The sequence below is a fragment of the Hemiscyllium ocellatum genome, chromosome 10 (genome assembly GCF_020745735.1).
Source record: "Hemiscyllium ocellatum isolate sHemOce1 chromosome 10, sHemOce1.pat.X.cur, whole genome shotgun sequence".
NCBI classification, from domain to species: Eukaryota; Metazoa; Chordata; class Chondrichthyes; order Orectolobiformes; family Hemiscylliidae; genus Hemiscyllium; species Hemiscyllium ocellatum.
Window position 1 is genome coordinate 100636429 of NC_083410.1, and position 6777 is coordinate 100643205.

Sequence of the window (6777 nt, forward strand, 5' to 3'; positions counted from 1 at the left end):
TCCAGAATAGCTGCAACTAAATACTCAGCTCCTTATGGAGTGATCGCTTTCATTGTTTTTCAGCGACCGGTCACAGGCATTTACCTCACGTAATCTCAGCGGCAGCCGTGCCAGGAACACTGTGAGGGGCTGCCAGGAACCTGCAGCTGACGCTGGCACTGGCCAAGCTGCCAGGGTTAGCCATCCAAGAGAGGATTCGGCAGAATGCCAACTTGCAAAGTTTAGCCCCCAGGAGTTCCTGGGCGGATGGACGACTGCGAGATTATGTTCTGTTCAGTTTCAACAGTGCAGCATTTGTAGCACTTTCTCATGAATATTTACATGCTCGCTGGCACATAATAACTACAGAGGAGGAAAGCCTTTTGGTCCATCTGCATAGTACAGGAAGAGGCTACTCAGTCCTTCAAACTGTACCAGCCCTTTCGACAGAGCTTTCCCAGAATTATAGCATCCAATTGCTTCATCAGTGACTCCAGTGTCTTGTCCTTCCCAGTATGAAAATTGATTTTACCTGTTGTATACTCCCAAAAAGGAGAAGGATGGTTGATATTAGCTCTGAAATTGCCTTATACTGGTTTAAGCCTCCATCCTTTAGTTCAATTCGCAGTTGAATTTTCAAGTTACATTTCAGATAACAGTTGACCTTTCTGATTTATTGGGAGAATTTTCCGATGTAACCCTCGAAGATATGACAGAAAATTCAATCAGGAATGGGGAATCATAATTTGAAAGCCAAGTAGATTAGATTGCCTACGGTGTGGAAATAGGCCCTTCAGCCCAACAAGTCCACACCGGCCCTCCGAAAAGCAACCCACCCAGACCCATTCCCCTACATTCACCTCTGACTAATGCACCTAACACTATGGGCAATTTAGCATGGCCAATTCACCTAACCTGCACATCTTTGGACTGTGGGAGGAAACTGGAGCACCCGGAGGAAACCCACATAGACACAGGGAGAATGTGCAAACTCCACATGGACGGTTGCCCGAGACGGAACTTGAACCCGGGTCCCTGAGAGACAGCAGTGCTCACCACTGAGCCACTATGCTGCCATATATACTGAGATGTGGGGAGCCTATGGAATGCTCTGTCACAGGAAAAGATTGAGGCCAAATATTGAATGCTTTCAAGAAGACGATGGATATAGTTCTTGGGGCTAAAGGGATCAAAGGGCTTGGGGACAAAATGAGAACAGGGTATCGAGTAGGATGATCAGCTCTGATCATGATGAATGCAGGAACTCAGAGGTTACTATCAGAGGCATGACTGCTGTAGGTTTATCACAGTGTTAACCTACACAAGACACAGGAAAAATATTTTCTTCTTGCTACAGAAACAAGACAGCACAGAAATTACAATTAAGTTTCATTCCTAATTAGCTCTTGAGTTCAAAATTTTGGTTTGTATTCACTGACTCTCTCAGAGATTTTCCCTCATTGACTGTACCTCTATTTAGTTAGTGAAAGGTTTGCTTGTGACTATGTGACTGGGCTTACTGGTGAATTCACCAGATTATGTGAGAGCATGTGGTGACGATTAAAGACGGTTTTGATTTATTTACTTCAGCTGCTGAATGGGGAGAAAGTTTCACTTCAGTTGACGGATAAGGCACGATAGTGGAGAGGGTGATGTGTCGAGTTCGCAAAGAAAATAATTAGACCTGGCGAGGAAAGTTTCTGCATCCCATCAAATACTCACCTAAGTGCACAGCCAGCAAGAATACAATGTCACAAGTCAAACTGCAATGTTTCAGCAGCAATTAGGAGGTTCTTAAGCAGCATTATCCAGTGAATGTACATGCAGCCATTATAAAACTGTGAATCAGCCAGCAGCAACATATGCAATAATAGATAGGTTATGCTGCAAATGTGTTGCTGGTCAAAGCACAGCAGGTTAGGCAGCATCTCAGGAATAGAGAATTCGACGTTTCGAGCATAAGCCCTTCATCAGGAATAAGAGAGAGAGAGCCAAGCCGGCTGAGATAAAAGGTAGGGAGGAGGGACTAGGGGGAGGGGCGATGGAGGTGGGATAGGTGGAAGGAGGTCAAGGTGAGGGTGATAGGCCGGCGTGGGGTGGGGGCGGAGAGGTCAGGAAGAGGATTGCAGGTTAGGAGGGCGGTGCTGAGTTAAGGGAACCGACTGAGACAAGGTGGGGGGAGGGGAAATGAGGAAGCTGGAGAAATCTGAATTCATACCTTGTGGTTGGAGGGTTCCCAGGCGGAAGATGAGGCGCTCCTCCTCCAGCCGTCGTGTAGTTGTGTTCTGCCGGTGGAGGAGTCCAAGGACCTGCATGTCCTCGGTGGAGTGGGAGGGGGAGTTAAAGTGTTGAGCCACGGGGTGATTGGGTTGGTTGGTTCGGGCGGCCCAGAGGTGTTCTCTGAAGCGTTCCGCAAGTAAGCGGCCTGTCTCACCAATATAGAGGAGGCCACATCGGGTGCAGCGGATGCAATAGATGATGTGTGTGGAGGTACAGGTGAACTTGTGGCGGATATGGAAGGATCCCTTGGGGCCTTGGAGGGAAGTGAGTGTGGAGGTGTGGGCGCAAGTTTTACATTTCCTGCGGTTGCAGGGGAAGGTGCCGGGGGTGGAGGTTGGGTTGGTGGGGGGTGTGGATCTGACAAGGGAGTCACGAAGGGAGTGGTCCTTGCGGAACGCTGATAGGGGAGGGGAGGGAAATATATCCTTGGTGGTGGGGTCCGTTTGGAGGTGGCGGAAATGGCGGCGGATAATACGTTGTATGCGCAGGTTGGTGGGGTGGTAGGTGAGAACCAGTGGGGTTCTGTCTTGGTGGCGGTTGGAGGAGCGGGGCTCAAGGGCGGAGGAGCGGGAAGTGGAGGAGATGCGGTGGAGGGCATCGTCGATCACGTCTGGGGGGAATCTGCGGTCCTTGAAGAAGGAGGCCATCTGGGTTGTGCGGTGTTGGAATTGGTCCTCCTGGGAGCAGATGCGGCGGAGACGAAGGAATTGGGAATATGGGATGGCGTTTTTACAGGGGGCAGGGTGGGAGGAGGTGTAGTCCAGGTAGCTGTGGGAGTCAGTCGGTTTATAATAGATGTCTGTGTTGAGTCGGTCGCCCGAGATAGAAATGGAAAGGTCTAGGAAGGGGAGGGAGGAGTCTGAGACAGTCCAGGTGAATTTCAGGTCGGGATGGAAGGTGTTAGTAAAGTTGATGAACTGTTCAACCTCCTCGTGGGAGCACGAGGCAGCGCCGATACAGTCATCGATGTAGCGGAGGAAAAGGTGGGGGGTGGTGCCAGTGTAGTTGCGGAAGATGGACTGTTCCACATATCCTACGAAGAGGCAGGCATAGCTGGGGCCCATGCGGGTGCCCATGGCAACTCCTTTAGTTTGGAGGAAGTGGGAGGATTGAAAAGAGAAGTTATTCAGGGTGAGGACCAGTTCAGTCAGTCGAAGGAGGGTGTCAGTGGAAGGGTACTGGTTAGTGCGGCGGGAAAGGAAGAAGCGGAGGGCTTTGAGTCCTTCGTGATGGGGGATGGAGGTGTACAGGGACTGGATGTCCATAGTGAAAATTACAGGGACTGGATGTCCATAGTGAAAATTACAGTCTCAGTCGGTTCCCTTAACTCAGCACCGCCCTCCTAACCTGCAATCCTCTTCCTGACCTCTCCGCCCCCACCCCACTCCGGCCTATCACCCTCACCTTGACCTCCTTCCACCTATCCCACCTCCATCGCCCCTCCCCCTAGTCCCTCCTCCCTACCTTTTATCTCAGCCGGCTTGGCTCTCTCTCTCTTATTCCTGATGAAGGGCTTATGCTCGAAACGTCGAATTCTCTATTCCTGAGATGCTGCCTAACCTGCTGTGCTTTGACCAGCAACACATTTGCAGCTGTGATCTCCAGCATCTGCAGACCTCATTTTTTACTCGTAGATAGGTTATGCCTCAAGGTCAGGATGTCAATATGCCTTTAAGAGACACAATGTATCAATGTACCTTTAAGATGGGGAGGGAATGGGTCCATTGATATTATCACTGGACTGTTAATCCAGAGACGCAGATTATGGTCTGGGGACCTGGGTTCAAATCCCACCATGGCAGATGGTGAAATTTGAATTCAACTTTTAAAAAATCTGGAAGCAAAAGTCTATTGATGACCATGAAACCATCGATGATTGTTGGAAAAACCCATTTGGTTCACTAATGTCCTTTAGGGAAGGAAACTGTCATCCTTATATGGTCAGGCCTCCATGTGACTCCAGACCCACAGCAATGTTGTTGACTCTTAACTGCCCTGTGGGCAATTAGGGATAGGCAATAAATGCTGGCCCAGACAGTGACACCCCCATATCTTGTGAACAGATTTAAAGAAAGATGCTCATGAGATCATCATTGTTCCATAGCGTGTGACCTCATCCTATAAAAAGCTCAGACGCCATCTTGTCGCAAGATCACTTAAAGCATGACACATTACTGGACATATGTTCCTCAATGAGCAATCTAATAGCTAAAGGTGAGCCCAGACACTTACATGTCATAAATGACATGTTTGTACATATTGTAGCTATAATAAACATCTGTTGGATTCTTCAATACCACCATATTCTAATGTTTTGAGAGACAGTGCAAGCATTGCAGTATATGGTAAAACATCCTAATGAAGACAAAAAAAAAATCAGGTCAGGATTTGCAGTGAATGTCAGGACTCTGATATCAGGACAAGGATGCACTGAACAATGGGACGCAGAGGTCTGCCATTAAGACAGAGGGGTGGAGGAATAGTTTCTGTTCCCCAGCAAGCACCAAAGATTCAGCCATTGAATATGTTCAAGGCTCAGTTAGCAAGGTTTTTGATCTACAAGGGAGTTTATGGGCCTAGCAGGAAGGTGGAGTTAAAGCCATCTTTGATCAGCCATGACCTTACTGACTGGCAGAACAAGCTGATGGGGCACCTATTGCGTTCTTGACCTCCACCAGTGCTTGCTGAAATATTTTCTCTCGTAGAAGCTTCCTGAAGGCAGCTTCTTAACTGGTCACCACCAAAGTCGCTGTCCAATTAAAGACTGATTAGCAGCTTCACCCAGCGAAGATGGCACTGCTGAGGTAAATTGGAGACTTTGAGGGTATCTCAACGTGGAGTTGTCGTCAGAAATGTAAAATAAATGATTATTTCAAAGCGGGGTGGCAGTACATCCTCTGGAAAAGAGGGAACATCTCTCTGCTGAGATCATTGGGCTGCAGATGTGACCTTTGCTGTCAACCTTCACATTTTTGGGGCATCACACCCTTAATATTGCCATCTTTATTAGGCTGAAATCTTCTTTGTCAGGTAGGAAATGGAGGGGTTGGTGTAGTGGTTCTGTTCGCCGAGCTGGAAGAACCACTACAACAAGCACCCGAGCTACAAATCTTCGCACAAACTTTGGAGGGGTTGGTGTTTGAAGGAAATGTTGTGTTACGTCTCATAGTCAGTATGTCAATGTACCTTCAAGAGATATACTCATGACATCATCACTGAATAATGATATGTTTGATGGTGCTGCCCCCTTAAGAGGTTATTGTGTCCTTTTTTTATGAAGCGCTGTTGTAAGGCAGAGGAGGAGAGCTATCTCTAAGAAAGTGAACAATTTGTGAGACAATTTTTCAAGTTGTAACAATGGAAGCAGCCTGGGCGCAGCCACTTCTCTCAGATCAGCCTTTCTTGTCTTTTTTTTATGGGTCTCAAAAGAGGTGGTTGTTCAGTGGGTGTTGGCTAGCTGCTACTCTCCCTGAATTTTCTCTTGATCTTGTTGACTCGTGAATTGGAGGACTGCATGTAAGAATCTGTGTCTGAATTTTCCTATTTGCCAAGTGGTGTTTATGGGATGTTACTATATTAGTACAGTTAATTAGTAATAAGTACTGTATTTATTATTTAGTTAAGTTTTCCAATAGTTAAGTTATTCTAAATTCTTCTTTCTTTTGTTTGTGTTTTAACTATAGTGTTTAAATAAATTGTTTTGCTTAATGTCAAGTAGTTTGATATCTGTCAAGTAGTTATATCTGAAACAAGCACTTCACATTATTGAAATAAGAAAAAGTTAGGCTCTAGGCTATCTTCTTAAATATTTTGAGGGGGCCTGGTCTGGTCCATAACATGTCTGAACTGAAATTACAAAGGTCTCATACTCCATCTAACCTCAAACCATAAACCTATAGAAGAACCATGCTTTCCTGTTGTAAACTACCTGTTTAATATTGTCACAGACACTATGAAAACTGAAGGATGTGGTTTTGTCCACAATATTTAGCTGCACTAAATATATTTTGACTCTTGAACATCACAATAACCATATCGAATTTCTTAGGGAGATAACATAAGCATTTCTGCATCAGGAAACACAATGACTTTGCTATTTTACATTAAACGTACATCATGCTTGCACTGGTAGCCACTAAAGAAACTTTAATCTCTTTATGGCAGGTACTTGGAAAACTAATGGAAGACCGAGTGGACAACAGAGAATTCAGACAAAGAAAAAGTATCTCATTCTTAAACAAACAATTTCTGTGAGTACACTTTGCTGTATAGATCTATAGATACAATATTAAACACTAGGAAAGCAGAACTAATTTATTTTTGATTTAGAATATACTTTCCGACAAGACAAAACACATTTCTAAAATTGCCTTAAATACAAGAAAGAAATAAAAGACTGCAGTGCAGATTTGAGTAGTGATGAAGCTAGTGCAATGCAGAAGTGAAATTGTGGGGAGGAGGGGAGGGTTGCTGATATATTCTATTCCTAAATGTCAATCGAAAACTAACAGTTTGTCA